This window comes from Homalodisca vitripennis, chromosome 2, assembly GCF_021130785.1.
Source record: "Homalodisca vitripennis isolate AUS2020 chromosome 2, UT_GWSS_2.1, whole genome shotgun sequence".
Lineage (NCBI taxonomy): Eukaryota > Metazoa > Arthropoda > Insecta > Hemiptera > Cicadellidae > Homalodisca > Homalodisca vitripennis.
In genome coordinates, this window is record NC_060208.1 from 47226248 (window position 1) to 47247032 (window position 20785).

General features: G+C 32.1%; 1 long non-coding RNA gene across 1 annotated transcript; it reads right to left on the bottom strand.

Moving 5' to 3' along the window:
- Positions 1-930: 930 nt before the first annotated feature.
- LOC124353896 lies at positions 931-11065 on the bottom strand. Its single transcript, XR_006921639.1, has 3 exons — positions 10755-11065; positions 1973-2089; positions 931-1033 (listed from the first exon to the last, which is right to left on the bottom strand). It is a non-coding gene; the product is annotated as an uncharacterized LOC124353896 (long non-coding RNA).
- Positions 11066-20785: the final 9720 nt, after the last annotated feature.

Genomic DNA, 20785 nt, shown 5'->3' on the forward strand with positions numbered 1-20785 from the left:
AACATGATCTTTGCCCTCCTTTTATTAGTTCAGAAAATATATTTTTAACCATTTTATGATACCGTAGTATTTCAAAAATTTCCCGGGGAAAAGCTATACAAGATGAGGGGTTTTTCCATACACATGAGTACCGGTGTTTCGGGGCACCCCCTAAAGTAGATTTCTGGGTGCGCCCCTGACTAAATGCTAGCGGGCCTGACGAGAACCCTTTCCTTTACTAGAAAATATTTCTCTATAAATTCCAAGAAAACCCAAATTGTATGTCTTTAAAGTACACATTGGATCATGGCCCTTAGACTATCATCATTACCAACTGATTATGTGTTTAACATATAATATAGACCTAATATGAGCTTTAACTGTTACCTAAACCTGTGAGAACAGTAGACGTTTTATTCAATGAAGATAAACAAAATAGTCTGAATGTTTGGATCATTCAGTGAAAGTCAATTCATAAAATCTTTCAACAACTTTGATGCAATAAAGAAGATTATATTGGTTGATTAGTTGACTGCCTCTGTCTGAAAGAAACGAATTCTAAGAGTAAAAATCTTGTTCGGGTACGCTAATTTTGAAATTTTCTCTCTATAAATTCCACTTTGATTCTGATCGGCTGTTTTACTTGTTTTACCACTCACTGGACAGAGTACACGAGTATTTATCTAACTGAAGTTATGTAAGTACCCATTTTACAATATTGGTCTAGTCTGTAACAATGTTGTCCACTCTGATGTTTTATTTATTATTTTCTTAATTTAATATAAGATGCTTTAGTTATTGTAACTTTTATTACTTGATAAATTAATTGAACACATATTTATATATAATTGTATATTCATATACAATTCTATGAAGAATACTTCAAGTACTCCAAATAACAATACTTTCCGTTAGCAACATAAATTATAGTAGGACATGGATTGTACAAGATTAAAATATCATCCTTGTGATAATTTATTTACGATTAATTAATACATTTACTAACTGTTCTATTGGCGCGAGAAGCTCTCTGAAGTTGTCGTTTACTGCATGTCTGGAACAAATATGGTTAACTTCATAGCGTTTCATGCACATCTAGACGAAGTATGTTAAAAAATGTTATAACATATAAAATCCACAAATTAACAAACAATAACAGTTATAAAATCATTATTTATTAATTACATGTTATTACGATATGCCCATTTACGATATTAAGAACTAATATATATATATATATATATATATATATATATATATATAAATACTGTACTTCTTTGGTTCCAGATTGAACTTAACATTTTTTTTCAATCGCCAACAAATCCAAAAGGACCATATTTGTAAAAATTCAAAAGTCTTAAATGTTTGAGCTTTAACCAAAGATAAATTTCGTTAACATAATACTTTTTGCTACAAAATTAAATACACATACTTATTTCTATAGGTATAATAAGTTTCATGGACATATTGACATATAACTCCGAAAACAAAGACTATGGAAAAAGCCATTTAGATGCTAAGCCATTTAGCAGTAAAATACTTTATAATCTAGTTAAATCTATGAAAAAAACTGTTCTTCTTAGTTTTTATTTCTATTTCAGTAAATTACTGTATGTAGCACAGAAAACGTTCAAGTTTAGGGATAGATAACAGAATTTTTACCAAAAATAGTGCCAACTGAACAAAAAGTGAAAGTAGTTTGAATATTACAACATAAAGGAAGTAGAGGTCACAGAACAACGATAACACATATTTTATTTGCAATTATAGTTTTATTTGCTTAGAAAATCTTTTATAAGCATTGAAAAGTGAAATATTTACGTTTATAGCTCCTAGTATGGTTAGTATGAAGATTCAGATGAATAAAGTTGCGTGCTTTAATTGTTTTGTAAAATCGACCAACCCCAAATTGATCTACTCTGCAGATTTTAACGAATCAGACAAGTCGTCTCTTACACTCTTGTATGCTAAACACATATACCTCTGCTATTACCTGTTACTTCTGCAGCTGTAGTTTAAGCATGTAGAAGGGCAGGCCTATGGCGGAACCGAAGAACACAAAGTAGACGAAAGTAAACCTGTAGGGGTTATCGAGCCTGAAGGGTAGATTCTGAAAATGTCAAATACTTCGTGAGAATATGATTTACAAGAGACTACGTAATGACATGAAAACAGTTCTGTTCTTTTTTAACATTTCCACAATAAGAACAAAAGTAGTGAGAACAAAATCTGTGGAGACTCGGTGTTCTATTTGTTTTTATCTGGTAGCCTACCATTCAATTTATAATTTTCGATGCCCGAACCAAGAGCCTAAATTTTTCTACTCGGGCCAACGTTCTATACACCTGTATTCTATTCCAACACACGAACTCCTTCATCATTGTACTATCAGTTTTAACATAGCTATGTATTGAGTAAATGCGGAATATAATCAACTGTGAAAATATGTACTACTTGAACTGATTAGTAACTGGTAAAATCTGCAACTTGTACAAATTATTCGTTCAGATTTTTATACAAAAAATAAAACTTAGGTCACATAATTCTTTTTTGTGCATTTTTTAAAAGGTCATGAGGAATTCTGGCTAAATAGTTAAATTTCTCCTCAAGTAAATTATAAATTTCAAATAAAAAATCTAATAATTCATACGCTTCGTAACCAATAATTATTACAAATTTTTATTTACATAGTTTAAAAAGTTTGTCAACACAGCAAATTTGAAAATGCGTATCTTTATTCAATAATTTATCTCCTTAAAAAATAGAACTTATAAGTTACCGATACCAAAATTGTAATCATGGAATTGTAATATTGTAAACTGGAATGTCGATAATTATAACACCTAAAGAATAAATGAATAAATGATTTATTTCCAATTTTAACAAACATTTACAATTCTTTCATTGTTTTGGAAATATACTGGTCACTTTTATAAATAGTGTGACCAGTTTTGAACAAAAATACATTACCTACAAAAACATTTAAACTTATGAGTCTAGCACTTTAAAACAAAATAAAAACACAAAGTCGCCATCTGCGATATCCGTACATGACAAAATAATTGATCAAAATTATTGCTTGTTTCAATTAATCTAACAAAATAAACAGATACAAACCCTGGAAGGAATACCTACAAAGAAAACAACAGTACAAAAAATAGTGGAAACAACAGTTACTAGTAAGCACGTATTTTAATAAAAAAACTTTTTACTTAATCTATGGAATCTAAAAAGTTAGAAAAATAAAACAGTTTATAAGTATTTTATTATCATTTGAAAAATTTGACTATACATAAAGTACTTAATACAAGATTAACAAAAACTTAACAACTTAACAAAACTTAACAATCACTTGTAGAACCATATGTTTAAAACAGCCTTTTTGAACCATTTTTAACAAAAAAAAAAATTTTTTTTTTTCTTGCAACAAAATTATGAAATAATTGATGAAAACAAAATATATATATCCTCACAGGTAAGAAACTTCTAGTACATTGTTGAGGTTAGGTAACCAATATCCTGTTTTGAAAGAAGCCAAATTATTACTTCTTTGCAGAAAATTTTAAAATTTATAATATTTTTTAAGATCAAGGGTAACTTGTTGTACAATTTAGGACCTAAGTACTGGAAAGAGTGGCGAAAAATTGATCTGAAAAAAGAAAGAAGGCTATCACTCGAGGGGCTCGAAAATGTCATACCTGTCTGTCCGCAAAATATCTGGAGAATGAACTGTCTGTAGATCGTAACCGAAATGAGAACACCATATGACATTTTAATATGAGACATACTAACACTTGTAACCTAACTATCCACAACAAGTCATATCATATCTACCACAGCAAGTTAAAATAATGCTGATAAAGACTCTTGTACTGCCTCACTTCAACTACTGTGATATAGTCATTAATGACATGACTGTGGAGCTTTCAAATAGACTCCAGCGTGCTCAGAACTTTTGCATTAGGTTCATTTTCAATCTCAGACGTGATGATCACGTAACGCCCTACTTCAATCAATTATCTATCTTAAAATTACAAGACCTTCGAGACTATCACTCACTCATTCTGTTGCAAGCTCTTTTAAATACAAATGGAACCAGTTATCTTTCAAACAACTTTCGATTTATGTCTGAAATAAGTGAACGAAGTACAAGGAGGGGTACATCCTTATTATCTATCCCAATTCATCGTACAACTACCTTTAGCAAATCGTTTACAGTTTCTGCCTGCCGATTGTGGAATGCTTTACCTGTGAACATCAGAGCCATCGATAAGCGCGCTCGCTTTGGGGCGGAGGTCAGGGCCTTGATGCTGGGGGCACAGGGGGTATAGCGGTTGGCGGCTTTGGAGTGCGGTACTTAGGGCAATTGCATGCAAGTTGAATGAATGCGAGTGTGTGTCTTGCGATATTATTGTTAATTTGTATGAAGTTACAATAATTATTGATGATTGTTTGTATTTTAAGATTCATTTAATATGTAATGTAAATAAATAGACTAAATTTTAGTTATAAATGTATACATATATATGTTAGTTTAATTTTTATGAGGTTAAGTGGTAGAGAGGACTTTATAGTCCTAACTTCGCCTCTAATAAAGTCATTTTTCATTTCGTTTCATTTCACAAATTATCTCGAGAACATTTTCATTTGTAGACTTTAAATTTTGCATAAAACTTAATTTCTATACAGACAAGAATTAGTTCTATAATGCATAGTGGGATGTAAATATGTCTTCTATTTTTTTATTACTGTGCGCAGGACATCTCAAGAATGAAATGAGCTATAGACCTGATATTTTTCATTCAACATCAATGAAGCTTGTCACGTGATCATGGTGTGATCTACTCCATGTTTGTTATTATATAAATTGTGGTCTAATCTAAAATATCAGTTGAAACTACGAACCTGAAATGACATACCTTATCTTAACTAACTAAGTTTGTAACATATTTAACTTGATATTTACCACATTGACTAACATGAGCTGTCACACATATTAAAAGTGGAATTTATTTTTACTTAAAATAAATTTATATGATTAAGCACTGTTAGTGTTATCATTATCCTCATCAGTTTTTTCACCGATATGTATTTAAAAGTAGTTGTCCGCGACTTTGTACGCAATTTGTTGGTGATAACAGGAACTTCACAGGCATATCCTTTTAGACAAGATAGGAATACGCCACGCAACGTGTCACGTGACAGCCTTCGCTGAATCGTGTTTCATACTCGGGGTGTCCGGCAGACAGATATCACACAGAACAGATATTTTTGGTAGGATTACCTTGCAGTATAAAACAAGCTTGGAAGAATATTAAGTATTTTAAACATTTCTTTATTCAATCTACAAAACCCATAAAACAATAGAAAATATCAAACCAATAATATAGTTAGTTACATACATGTTTTACCTATAGTTTAGTTTTGACTTGTTCATGTCACTTCCATCGCCAATAATTGTCCAACAGTTGGCAGTTTAGCTAAGATTTCAACACTCCCAGGTTCAATAACTGCAGGACTTAGCTTAGGTAATATTTACCATATTTAAAAACTTAAGGAATCTTGTTTCTCCGTAATTTTATTTCTGTTAATTTTAAGGTTCAATGTCATTCTGGGATTGAATTAAAAATGCCAATTAGTTGAACTTTTTGAATTTCCGTAACAGATTCTTTCCAGTTACAGTTCGGGCACTCTTTATCTCACAAATTAATTATCGATCAATTTCCCCATAAAATAAGTAATTTCACAACTTTCAGGACTAAACCAATATGAGGCTCTCATATACTTTGTTCTGGTTTTGGTCAAACGTCTGAGGAATGTCTGTAAAAGTTTTACAGACTGCCAGACTCTTAACAAATGTACGAGGTCGGACGCAAGAGTCCACGGGTGGGCTGTGAGTTTTGCAATCTTTCAGATCCTTTTCAAAAAGTGCATGATTAAACAGAGACAATAAATTGATTTTGTAAATATGGAAACAAAATATGTATTAAACATTGCAGCCCCTTTAGAATGTTGCACAGCTTTTTCCTCAATTAGCCTATTTTGTTGTTACAACAGTTGTCTTTGCTTACATGCACATTTAGGTGGAAAATGATGTTGTGTGTTGCTGTAATTTTGAAATTAGATTCTGTCAAACTGGTATAAGATGCTCATAACTGGCGTTTATCTTTACAATTGAATGACGTTTATATGCTTAATCGTTTGAATATTATAAAACTATGTATTTCACAAGGAATACTAAATTGCAATTGGGTGCTTATTGATAAGACATTTAAAATAAGCCAACTGCCAAGATTCTATGACCAAAATAAGGGCGCTATTGTGCTGACGTTTAACAGAGTTCTTATGGGGATAAACCCAACATGGCCGTCAGTGTACTCGGTTCTTACCCGTTGGTTCATCCATTTCAGGGAACACAATCGATGAAAACCAGTGTCGTATACTACAATTGCCATAAATATACAAACATTGGCATATTTACTAGATCGTGGCAACGAGACAAACTGGACATTGGCGTCGGAAATACGTTGAAAGCCTACAATATGAAATTGCGTGCGCAGCTACGGGTAAACAAATAAATGTTTCAAGAATTCAGGTATTATTTAACAATTGGTATATTTCGTAAAGAGCTTAAGCTATAACCATAACATACGCAAATGTAACCAATATGGAATATCATGATGTTTTCTAAATGTTACTGCACTGAACGCTGCTTGTATATTTAAAACAGAGTTAAACAATTAAAAAGGTTATTGGAAATAACAATTTGTACTATTTCATGTCTTTATTATGAAAGGTGGCCATTATCTAGTTTCGTAAGTTTGATTCGACAAGTTTAAATTATTTTGTTTAGAATTGAAATACATGAAAATGCAAAATACAGATGAAACCCTTTTCGATCATGCCATGTACGCTATATTTGATGATAACTTAAAAATTACGTTATCCGTATCACTGGAAACTTCAAGAAAAATTTCTTACTATACGTTTTAAACGTCTTTACAATTCAAAGGTACAATAATGCATAACATTTTATAAAAGCACACAAATTCAAGCACAAATCTAAGTTTTTACACGTGTGAAATGCTGTTGCATATTGATATTTAATACTAATTTTTAATCTGTTAAAGCTCGGAAATCAATTTTTGCAATCTAAAGAGAGAGTTCACACAATCTGTAAATGAATAATGAATTGTCCTACAACACATTTAATAAATAACAATCCTAAATTAATATATACTAACAATCTTTTACGGTTCAGTTTTGTAGGAACAAGTATAGTTAATTATCACTGAAAGGTTTACCTGTTAACAGAACCTAATTAACAGTAAAATTTTAAATCTAGTGAATCTATTTGGACCCAGAAGAATTACTTTCCAAACTTCAGCAAATTTTAAAATTAGGATAAAATAACATCAATTTAAATTGCCCTCCTTTAGCCTCCCCTTGTTTCGGTGTTAAGTCTTATTTGTTTAGGTTTTTCCATGGTTGGCAGATAATCTGACAGAAATAAAAATGACAAACAAATAACATTTTTAATGAAATCGAACAGATTGGATTTATCAAAACCAAACTACTTCACGGAGTCGTAGAATCTCATCTAATCAGTAAATTACTGTGCGAGTGACCACACAAATTTGCATAAAACAGGAAAAATAAGAATGATGTAACAAAAGAAAATCACATCTTTCAAAGTCAATTACCTCTGAGACCTGGAAATTCATTAGTCTCGTTAGATTTATTGCCTAGTTATCGGCGAAGTTGCTGATAAGGATTGCAGTGTTATCAGTGGACGTGCCGCAGCTGCCACTCTCCTTATCAGTAACGCGTCGATAACGCCGGTGTTGGGCAATAAGTGGGGACCTGAAACTGACTTATTCCTGCGATAAATGGACACCTGCAGTCATTATTTTGCACACTGTAATTTTCTAGTGATAAGTTGGATAGGGAAGATCGCTACACGTTGGCTGTTGTCGTTCAAGAAAGGATTTGAAAGGATCGTGAGCGTATAAAGGATTGTGAGCGTATAAAGGATCCTACAGACAGCTTCATTGTTTAATTGTGGGATACGCAGATATCCTTAATGAGGTTTCTTAAATTTAATTTTAGAATTAATCTTCATATAAAGTGAGGTAATCTTCATTCAGTGAGGCATTACATGGCATCCTTTACATCGTTTCTGAAATTACCTGTAAGACTCGTTCATCACATCAAGCTTCCATAATTCATTACGGAATTTGCGAATGTTCTCAATGAGGTTTCTCAAAATAAACTTCAGATACCTTCATCATATCAAGCTTCTATGATTTTTTTACGGAATACGTGATATCCTTAACATGGTTTCTCAAATTACCTTTCAGACTCGTTCCTTATATCAAGTTTCCATGATTCATCAAGAATACGCTGATATTCTCACCAAGATTTCTCAAATTAAGCTTCAGATTCCTTCATTATATCAAGCTTCCATGATTCATTACGGAATACGAGCATATCCTCAACGAGGTTTCCTAAAAGTTTAAGATTCCTTCATCATATTAAGCTTTCTTGATTCATTGCGAATTTGAGTATTCTCAATTATGTTTCTTAGACCACTAAGCTAAACAGAAAGAACGTTCTGTTTACTATTCCCACAGGACTTCACTATGCCAGTTGTTTTAGTACGACTAATTAATTACATGTCAGTCATAGTCATAGTCAAAATTTAATAGTCTTTTGTGGATCAACTTAAATTCGAGTCCATCAATATTATTCACCCTTAGGCGACTGGAACAATTTGCCGGAAATTTCCTATCGGCTTATTGCCAGTAATAAATAAATACACTATTCTGATTACTCACATTAAAGATGGTTTCAGAGAACGATATCAATAAAATTTAAAAGAATTTTCTTTGAAATTGTGTAATAATCTATTATTATTATTGTAGTAATCTGACCAAAATCCTTTTCTGGAGATATCGTTTATGCTTATTAACAACTTTTTTGTTCAGTAAAAATATATTTTTAATTTATTTTCAAAAATATCTTCAATATTATAAACAAAGACTTTCTGGATGAATCATTCTACCCGCTTTATGTAATTGTATTAGAATTTAGATTTATAGTTAACGCAATGAATTTTAGTAACTTTAACTATCTTGGGCAGGCTGTAAATGTGACTTTGTCATATTGATCTATGTAATCCTTATGATGATAAAAGACTTTGATTGATGAGTTTAAAATTACGTTTCATATTTGTAACTTATTTCCAGCTTTTTTTTATTCATTAAGTGAGTATCATCAATGAGGTTTCTCAAAGATCCAAACATGTACAGTGGATCTTTATTTACTGGCAGACACATTCAACTCAGACATATCATGCCCAACCTATACATTCCTTTCTTTCACAATAATTTTCCTCATTCGTCCTCATCGAATATCCTTGTCTCATGATACAAAGAAACAAGTACAGAGTAGAATTCTAAGTTTAAATTTTCTCGTACGGATAATTATGCGTTCCTTATCGCTATCTCGGCTGATAAAAGATATCAGAAGGAAGTAGGTTTACTTGTGGTTAAAATTAACTCTTAAAATAACTTAATACAACAGCTCACTTACTGCCATGAGATTTTTATTTTAGGACTAAATATTAATGACTAATGTGCTTCATAGAGAACTTTGGTTCGGTTTCTGCTTTAGGCAACAGCTCTACTTTTTGTAATCTGTAGATAACACAACGAAAACAAACAGACTAAAAGGTATAAACAAAGTAAGAACAAATTACTTGGTGCTATCCATAATTATTATTAATCACCAAATTTCATTTACTATAGTAATAATTTTAATTTACCTCACTCAAATTAAATTCGAAAATAAAATACTTTTCCTAATGCTGAACTCTCTGAAGGCTCTCTCAAACCAACCTTTTCGTCTCAAACTAACTATATTGTAACAAGTTGTTTTAACAATGACACCAGGAATGAATTTAACTACCAATTTTGTAATACACTCTTAAACAGCTCTTCGCAGGTTTTACATATTCTCACTGATCTACAAAAATCAATGTTGAGAGTATTATAAGTAGTGCTCAACTTAAGTTTCACTAATAAACAGAGGTTTAATTATTTAGAAATATAACCTCTTCAGTGATTTGTCTTGTTTCCAACAAACATTTCTTACTTTGGTAATTCATCAGACGATCAAACGTTAAATTTAGTGGAAGTGATTTGCCGCCAATTTATTTAATTCATTACAAGTTACATTTTGATTGAAATATTATTTTGGAAGTGTATGAATAGATTAAAGACAATAAAGGTATTTAAATGTATTCATCCTCATGCTAGAAATAAAGGTTTCAATTAATTTAATGAGAAAAATTTTGTTGAAAATAACATAAATTGTACCTGTTATTGTTGAATTAAAACATGGTTGTTATTGTTGGATTGAGTTTGTTTATAGAATAACTAAAATATTCATGTGTAAAGACTTTAACACTTTTTTTATTAAAACTAGACACGTATATATAAACTATAAGTTTATAACCGTTGACTATGCTTGCTTTCCTGTAAAATCGATTTTTGAATGAAGTGTATATTGAGCTCTTCAATTTAGAAGGTTTGATACTAAAAATGAAGAAGAATGGTTGAAATTTTTTGTTGTATGGTATTCAAGAACTTTTTACCCGCACTTCACTCTCCCTATTTTACTACGAGGACACGCCCAATAGATAATCTTACCAATTAGATTAAACTAACTAATAATGTTCTATATTCTAGTTGTTATATCTACGTTCTACTTACGTCTCCAGGTTTAGTAGTGCGAAGGGCCGTGGTGGCAAAGCGACGTAGTTGGGAGGAAATCATGGTCCCTGCCTCTTGGAGGAAAACACCAGTGGAAATGACTGCTACTAACTGTCAATTGCAGCGTATTTACTGTTGCGTCAGAGAAGCTGGAAGTTGAGGGAACTTGTTCTATATAGGCGTGTAAAATTGCACACAGCCACTACTGGACAACAGACCACTAACTGTTACATGCCCGTCTCCGAGCTCGATATGACTATCACCGACAGTAGAGATAAGGAAATTAGTTGCCGGGATTGGCATCACTGATAACGCCGGTGACCTCGTGTGGACTGAGGGCGGGTCGACTATGTGCAGTTGGTCACGAATATATCGATCGCCAGGTACGTACCTATTAAATATTCACCCTTGGTTTACAAATTGTAAACATTTGTTATTAAGCATTTTCCCATCCCAACAGTCACGTAATGGCTTTACTACACTAGTAATGTAATGACTTAGTAAGCTCCGATTACGTTAACGCTTGATTGGCTGACAAGACTTAAGGAATCGGCGTTTAAGATGCCACACAGTAATTATAACCTAATGCCTGATACGTTTAATAGAAGATAATAACTGAGATAGCTACTCAATGGAAACACAAACCTAGTACTGTGTTCATATTGCATTGACTATGTTTAATGTAAAAATAACAATGCAGTCTATAGTTGTTTTATGATTTAAATACATAGTTCGGTAAAATGTTATGTGAAAACTCTATGTAGTACAACTAAATATGCTTCCCTTTCTTAAGTAATTTTCATCTTCGTGCTATGAAAAGGCCTCCTACATATCCTATGTTGGATATGTGCTCTCCACCCCACTATTAACATGCTTAGTCATGTTTTTGAAATTACAATAATGATAGACGATTTATTATTATTCTAATTTGAATAATTCTGATCCAAACCAATACCACTGTTTACTTTTGTTATTTGTGAAGTATTAGGTACGTGTGTTTGACATTTGTTGGGCAGAAACAACAGTGACAATATGGACCTCCCTGGACGGTTTCTTCTGTTGAAACGACTAAGCCATTACGTTTTTAGTTTAATCTGAAAGAACGAGACTAATGATTCAAAAATACCTGTCATAAACTCCACTGGTGTAATTAAACTTAAATGCTGTTATTAAAAGATGTTCAATGAAAGGCTGCACATTTAATTGCACAATAGTCTAAAACATTCAAGTCTTGAAATATAAACCCCCTGAAAGATCTTAGAGCCACGTCATAGCTACACCCCTGGGTAACTTGGTAGGGGAATGACAGTTAACGACCTAAAGCAGCATTTCGCTTAGTATAAAATATAGTCATTTTCTTTGTCTTTACAGACAAATGTAGTGATTTGGTTTATACTGTACACTGTACACCTGTACATAACACTCTCAAGTGTTACAAATCAAACTATTTTATTGTTTAAAATTCTGTAAAAGTCAACTATGATTTTGTATTGTTTTGATAACAATTAGGGACTGATAGATAATGACCAGAATTATAGCCTTAAATGAAGAATTCCGATAATGTTTAGTACTTATGTAATGACATTTTTATGACATTGAAAATATTGAATATTAAGATATTAAGTATTACAAGATATTATAACAACTATCTATTAGCTAATACAACATACAGTATTTGTTATAAGTCTGTTATATATTTTGTATACTGTAACTAACACATTCGATTGAACAATTCTTATATGATAATGATGATTAATTTGCAACGTATATTTCCTTATTATGAGATTTCTTTATCCACGCCTTAAGCTTTCATCCCTCGATTTTGAAATAGTATAACTCGAACTATAATTTATGGAATATGCATAGATTATCAAACATATTTACAAACTATAATTTACAACTCTATTAAGGGTGGGTCTAACCGCGAGTGTCTGCTGATTTGGTTGTATGTCTAATGCTACGTTTACACTGGCAAGAAGTTTCTCAAGTCTTGTGTCCGACGATAATTGAAGAACAGTGTGACAGCAGCTGTCGCAGTTACTTTCGTCTGTACTCGAGATAAAACATTGCTCATCCTTGTTCGTATTACAGCAGTTGCGTAAGTTCTCACATAACTTTACTCGCCAGTGTACACGCATCCTAAGAAGTACAATCACACAGTGAGCACACCATACGACCATTACCTCAAATTTCTGAGAAGAGATGGGTCGAAGTGTATGACGCATCATTGCATGTCACTCTATTGACGCCATACGTCTAGAGTGTCTTGACAACTTCGCAACTACACACGGTTTACCCAATGCTGGTTCGACTAAGTCACTCAGTTATGTAGAAGTTGTTGACTACACAAGCTACAAAATATGAGCAAATCCAATAGAGAAAATGGGAATTTAATATCATGTTATTTGAATGTTTTTATAATAAAGCATGCAAAGGCTCAATTTTCTTTCTTACCATTTGTAACTAACACCATTAACCCAAAAGCGTATTTAAATTTTAAAAGTATATTTAGGATGTCCCGTAATTCTCTGGACAAATGTTTACAACGTTATTGCTCACGTCAAGACAGACATATTTCACCATATGAACATGGGATCTCTGTTGCTTACCTTACCACATGTCTATTTGTATGTGTTTTTCAGAAAGAAATTAATATCTTAAAAACTAATCAGTTTAATTATGCCAAATCTGGCTCAAATGTGTATAATTACAAGACCAATTACCGAAAAAATTATCTTTAGTATTTTAAAAATAACAGCCATTTAAACTTTAAATCTCAGAATATCTTAAAAACCAGCAGTTTTCCTCAAGAATTAAATTAATAACAGTTTTTAGATGATATTACCACAAATCTAATGACACCAACATATTTATATCGAATAATAAATAACTGATTTAGAGCACATTTACTGTGACAAGACATGCATGGTCAATATTGAGGTTCTCAGCGAATAGCCAACAATATAAAAACTGAATAAACGGCAGCTCTCAGTGTGGGCCATGTCTTGTCACAGTAAATCTATTCTAAATAAATTATTTATTATTCAGTTTAAATAATTTATTATATTTTTAATAATATTCTCTAAAAACTTTTATTTTGTAGTTCTTGAGAAAAACTGCTGGTTTTTAAGATATTCAAAGTTTAAAGTTAAATTGTCGCCATTTTGAAAAAACTAAAGACAATTCCATATATATAGTATATATATATATATATTTGTGTGTGTGTGTGTGTGTGTGTGTGTGTGTGTGTGTGTGTGTGTGTGTGTGTGTGTGTGTGTGTGTGTGTGTGTGTGTGTGTGTGTGTGTGTGTGTGTCAGTAACTGGACTTGTTATCAGAAACATTTGAGCCAAATTTGGTATTTAATTTATTTGTTTTTTAGACAGTCACATAGTCCTGCATACTGTGAAAATTCATATGCTCTGTATTATTTATTTAGAGCATGACCCTAAGTACTATTTGACTCGTGAGATGATCAATAATTGTCTACTTTTTTATCTTCAGGAAAGACATCTATACAGGTCTGGCTAAACATTACTTTGAAAAGTATGTATAAACTAATATCTGCTTATATTGTCTTATTCTTATTTCAAATTTTTGTCTAATTCATTTTCTAGATGTTTAAGGTCTCAGGTGAAATTGGGTCTACTTCAAAACATTTATTGCCTTTATAAAGCACTCAAGAAACGTTTAACTACGTGTACAATACACCACTTTTAGCATGTCAACTTTTAATTGGAGATTTGACAAGGGTAAAATCTCCAATTTTACCAAGGGACAAGAGATTTCTCCAAAGTTTCGAAATTTTGCCACCTCTGTAGCAACGTTTTTAAATGTTCACGTAATACTCGTGTTATTTTTTTAATGGGCGGAATAAATTTCTTTTTAATATTAATATCTTGAACCCGAATGTAAACAAACTATAACATTTGTGATATAATCCTTGTTTGTATGCCTTTTCTTTTATTACAAGAGCAACCTTGATAATTGAAGATTTTGAGTTGAAGCACCTTACTATTCATGGAAGTCACACAACTTTGAGAGACAAAAATAGGTAAGTTTCACCATTATTATTCACGAAGTTTCATTCTTCTGTCTGCAATCATTAGAAATTTTTAGGCAAAGCACTTTTGAGCACACTCCAGAATACAATTAGAAAAAGTGCATTCATTAAACCATTTTCTACTCTAGATTATCTCTTGGCTTTTCTTTAACCGAACATATCAAATTTACAACTTTTTTGTGATCTTCGAATTAGGATAAATGAATTAAAAATCCATGTCAAAAAGTTGTTTATTTATTTGTTAACTCAAATATTAAAATACACCTTTTGTAAACCCTTATCATGACACTTAGTTTGTACTTTTATCATTGTCTTTTGATTTGGTATGGATTATTTTATAAAAAAATTTACTAAATTGATTTTAAACAACAATAGCCTGGATAGCATAATGTAACAACAAAATTGTGCGTTGTAGCGCGATAACAATGTTAAAATTGTCTTTTACTTTTTAGTTCATTTCTAAATGTCATTTGTACATTGATTGTGTATGCAAACGCTGCACTAGGTTTACTTCCTCATTGTAAGCATTTAAATAAACATAAATAAATAGAGCAATGTTTTATGTGCGAGGTTATCACACAACACATAAAAACGTTCTTCTAATTTTCTAAGGAACTGCACCAGTTTCGAAGGATGGTCCTAAAACAGAATAATACATTCAGTGATTAAACAAGTGATCTATAACAACAAACAAGAGTCAACAGACATTAAACTAAAAACAAATAAATAGTAAAGGTGCTAATGCCGATTATAATAATGCCACAGAATTCACTCAACATTACGATTGCATGGTATTGCATGTGGTTGGATTTTCAGGTGACATTGCTAAATGATAAATATTTCAAATGAAAGGGAACGTTATTACGACTAAATGAAGAGGCAGACATTAACCCATTACCCTTTTACAAGTGGTATCAAAATATTCCTACAAGATTCTTATTTAACTATTTTATTCTAATATACTCTAATATTCTACAGAAAATCGGAAAGTTTACAGATAAATTTGGACCACACTTTAAAGGAAGACCAGCCACCAATCCTGAACAATATGTTTGCATAAGGATCACACAGACTCGCGAGTCATTAAAAAATATTATGCTCTATAGAGGTATATCTCGAAGAACTTCTTTTACTTGTGCCAACCATAATACAACACAATTAAGTTGAGTAATGACACAACTCTTTTTTATCCAATCGTATATTCCTAAACTCGAGGACTACCCCGCAACAGTGACTGATTCAAAGCACAATATATAAGTTGTAGAAACTGAATGTGACGATATCTTCCAAAATGAAGTAAGATGATAAATACAGAGAAGACAAACTAAATAATTGATTCACTAATACATGTTTTTACAAGTGTTTTCGATAATCGCTATTTCTAACCTTTTGTAATATTAATGCAAGGCGGTTCGTAATTGGGATGTTGTTTTGAAAAATCAATCTAACATTCTTTGTTTGAAGTTTATTTTTCACGAAGGAAGGATTGTGAAGGAAACAGAAGTTTTTCCGGACATTTGCCATCGTTCAGGGAAACAAAAAATCAGTAACACCACGTTTCGGATCTGCAATCTGATCTCTTCTTCAGGTAAATAACTAACCTACCACATAATTACAAACTAGGCTACAATAAACAAATCATACCAGAGCGTTGTGACACGCCTAAGTGCGTTGTGTTTTTTTATTAAGTGCGTGTTTTAGAGTTAGTAAAGTTGACACACAACGTGGTAGTTGTGATTCCTGACTTGGGCGTGTCACAACGCTTTGGAAAGATTTGTTTATTTTTTTAGCCTAGTTTGTTATTATATGTTAGGTAAATTATTTATCTGAAGAAGAGATCAGATTGCAGATCTCGAAACGTAGTTTTACTGAGTTTTTGTTTCACTGAACGATGACAAATGTCCGGATATTAATGGTGTAAACTTAAAGATGAAGTATCGTTCATTATTCATATTATTCAAGTCAAGTCATTAATCAATTGATTTCAAAAGATCACATATGGTTATAGTTACCAAACAGAATTTTCGAAAGTAAGCTTAAAATTTAAAAATAAAATTAAAATGTATGATAACTTCATTAATTCTTTTTATTTCTTGAAGAAACTTTTGAAGAAGTTCTAAAAGCAATTTAACAATTTATTAATCTATAATGACAATTGATGTGATTGAATAGATTTTATTTGCTTAATAATGTTTATGTTTACGATAATGTTTGACTATTTCAAGATATTATAACGCATACTTTTAATTTTTTAAATAATACATTTAATTAATTACTCATTATTATTCAATTCATTAATAATTAACATTTAAAACAATTTCGCCGTTATTTGAAGACAATCAGCTGTTACTGTTTACTCATGTGACATGTGTCTATTTGACGGTCTTGCCTACCGTTACTCTACCGGAGCAAAATATGACCGTAAGACGAACCGCGGTCGAGGTACCGGTTAATTTACAGGGGCGGCTTCATTAAAACGACGCGACGGCTTCTTAATTGTGAAAACCGACTGCGACTGCGGTTACATATGTACCGACTGTATAATTGGGCGAAATGTCTCTACGGGAATTTTAATTGGGAATCCTTCAGACGTTCCGCGCGGTCTGGAAGAAATTGGTAGAACAGTAAAACAAACTAAGTTGTGACATGTTAAACTGTGTGTGTGTGTATGTGTGACAGAAACCAGTTGAACCATTAACAATTAAAACATAGGTCATAGGTTTCAGTTTCTGAATACTCAAATTTTATTCTGTTACAGATATGTCTCGTAGAAATCCCTGGCAATTGAAATCACTCTAGTGGTACTATCTTTTGATGTTCATTAGAAATCGTCATAATTCTAAAACCCTCAGTAGAAATCGCCTTCATGTCTAAAAAATCTTGTTTTAATAATTAAAAAGCATCCAAAAGCCATGTGAATCGATATTTCATTACCTATTCATCTCAATTTAATTAAATCTACTATGTTTACTACAACACTTTACTTATGAAATTGACGCTGGTTACGTTTTTAATGTAAGTTGTTTTCTTTACTATATTATGTTGCAGTTTTTATATTTATTTTAATAATTGCATTCAAGAACATTGTTTATTTATACAACACATACTATAATTTAAATTGGGCAGGAATTAAAACATCCTCATTTGAAATAAAATTCAATGCACTATTTTTTTAAACTTAGTCTTATGGCCTTGATTGTGAACATTTTTGTAGTTACAATGTGGTACGGAATATTTGTTAGACCGTTTCAAGTTTCATTTGACGGAATTAGTGAAACTAAACCGACGTAATAAATAATTTCATGATTATTTATTACGTCTGTTTAGTTTACTCTAATTCCGTCAAATGAAACTTGAAACGGTCTAACAAATATTCCCTACTACATTGTAACTACAACAATTCTTAAAATTAAAGTTGTTTGGTCTTGGAGTCTAAAACCACTAATTTGGAGTTCCTGGAAACGTTAGAAAAGGTTAGGAACTCCCGTTTAATACATACTAATTTGTGAGAGTGCTCTCCAAGATATCAAGTACTACTCAAATTAACGAACTAGTTAGCACATTTTATCAGTATCGTCAACCTTGAACTGTACCGACCAGTTGCGCATAAGGGCACACAGAATAACGGTTAAACGGGTATCGGGCTCTCCGTTACGAAATAAAATTATAATAATTAAAACATCCCCCTCAAATATCGTGCTACCAAATTACCTAAATTCGACTCTACAATATAATTGCGATTACGAAGCAACCAAGCTGCTCAAACCATGTGGATCCGATAAACAAGAATATGATTAGATAGTAACCTTCAAATATCACGCATCCCTGGCCCTTAACTACAACTACATAAATCCTAGTTACTGCCTTACTCATAAGGCCTTACTCATGCGAAGCAACTGGGCTGCTGCACACAGCCCAAATGTTATATCAATACAACGATTATTAAAAAGTAACGCTTCAAACATCGTGAAGTCCCCAGAGAATTGAGCAATTAGTTGTGACTACGGCAGGAATTTACCTGTGTAGAAATCTGAAGCTGTACATCATTTCGATCTTAAACCTCCTTTTGATTAATATTTGTATAATAAGAAAGGTTTACCACCTTCCCTGGGATCGAATTTATAGTTACAGCCTGCATTCTTATAGGATTTTCGACCTACCGATCACTTGTTGAGATGGTGCCTGACAGTCAGGAAAGGAATGCCCATCGCAGATCCCATGTAGATGATAAAGTAACCGGTCAGCTTGTATTTGTTGTCAATGTCGAATGGCAGGTTCTGGAAAATAATAAATATTGCACATTAATTTCTTTGAGACATTTTTTTAAATATCTGCAATTATATTGTAAACATGAAATAAATATTACGTATGAAAAATATTCTTTCATATAACCGACAATTAGCAACTAGTACATTCTCAATATAAACACAAGCCGAATGGAATATAATTTAAGATTTTCATGACAATAACAAGTAGATTAAAAAAGAAACAGATTTTAAGCTATTTTGAGATGGAAAAATAATATTTTAAAATGGTAAATGTAGAAAAACATGTTAATTTTTTAGAATTGTTGAATATGGCAAAACTTACAACGCCGGGAATGCCACCTGGGGCATGGCTGGCTCTGGCAGCTGACGTGGAAAAGAGACGAGCTACTCTGGGCACAATCATCTGAAAAAATAATTTAGAAATGACTTACATAATGTACTCTACAGCACAGAAAATTCGAATAACACAAAAAAAATGTTAGACCATAGCGTATTTCAAGGATTTATTTCAGTCTTATAGGTCTCTCGTGGGGCTGGAAAACTGTCCGCAATATATCTTGAAAATGAATTGACCTATAAATTTGGAATGTTGCGTGATGTAGGTGAATTTTTGGTTGATAATAGTCCATATGTCACTCCATGGGATTTGGCTGAGGGTTAGCAAATAATTTTACATTGGTCTTATGGCTTACCATGATGGTAACGAGAAAATGGTAGAATAAATATATTTTTAAACAAGCCGAGTTAATAAATCGTATACGATTTGCATGTTATATATTAACTAACACACCTAGCTTATACAAACAGTTAAACAATAGGATGGAAAGTCGGCAACAAAAACTTATTTCAGCGCATTCTTGCATTGCAATCCCCTCCTTACACCACAGGAACTTTTATTATTTAAACACTGCTATAAAACCTAACTCTCAAGATATCTTGAGAAAATTTAATCTGGAGAAAGCTTAGATTTTACTGTCTACGTGGAAGAGAATAAGTTCTCTTCCATGATGGTGTATGTCCAAACATGGAGTTTGGTTGAGTTAGTGAAGCCTATCACTCAGTGGGTTGGGACAATTTACCTTTTATCTTCCGGAAAATGTAGGCCTAAACATTTCTTTTATGTATTATTTTTGTTATGTCTATCTGTCCGTAGGACATCTCGTGGACGAAATGAGCTAAAGACTTGAAATTTAGTATGCTACATCAGCGAAGATTGTTACGTTTGAAACACCAGGTACAATGGCGGTAGTTTTAATAGTTCCGCCATTTTTAAATATAGAATAACTTAATATAATTCATTGTGAACACGCTACTTCTTAATAGATACAGACTAAACCGTACAGAAGCATTATTTGTATATATTTTGGATGAGTTGGTTACCCAATCAACGAATAAAACTTTTTAAGGTGGTGTACATTCGCATTTGGGTGAAATATTGCATCTTCAGTACAAGAAAAATCGAAATTGGCACTTTTTATGAGGTGCTCCAGCAATTCCAAGCAACATTTATTTATCGATTTTTTATTTATCGATAACTTTTCACATTTCAAGATGATGGCCGTTTAAAGTTATAGAAGCGTACAATTCAAACGTTAAAAAGTAATGCAGCAATAAGTTTAATTTATTTGTAGTGGGAGAACTTCAAAATCATGAAAACTGTATTTAACAATCTGTTATATTAACAAGTCGTAATGTGCATAAC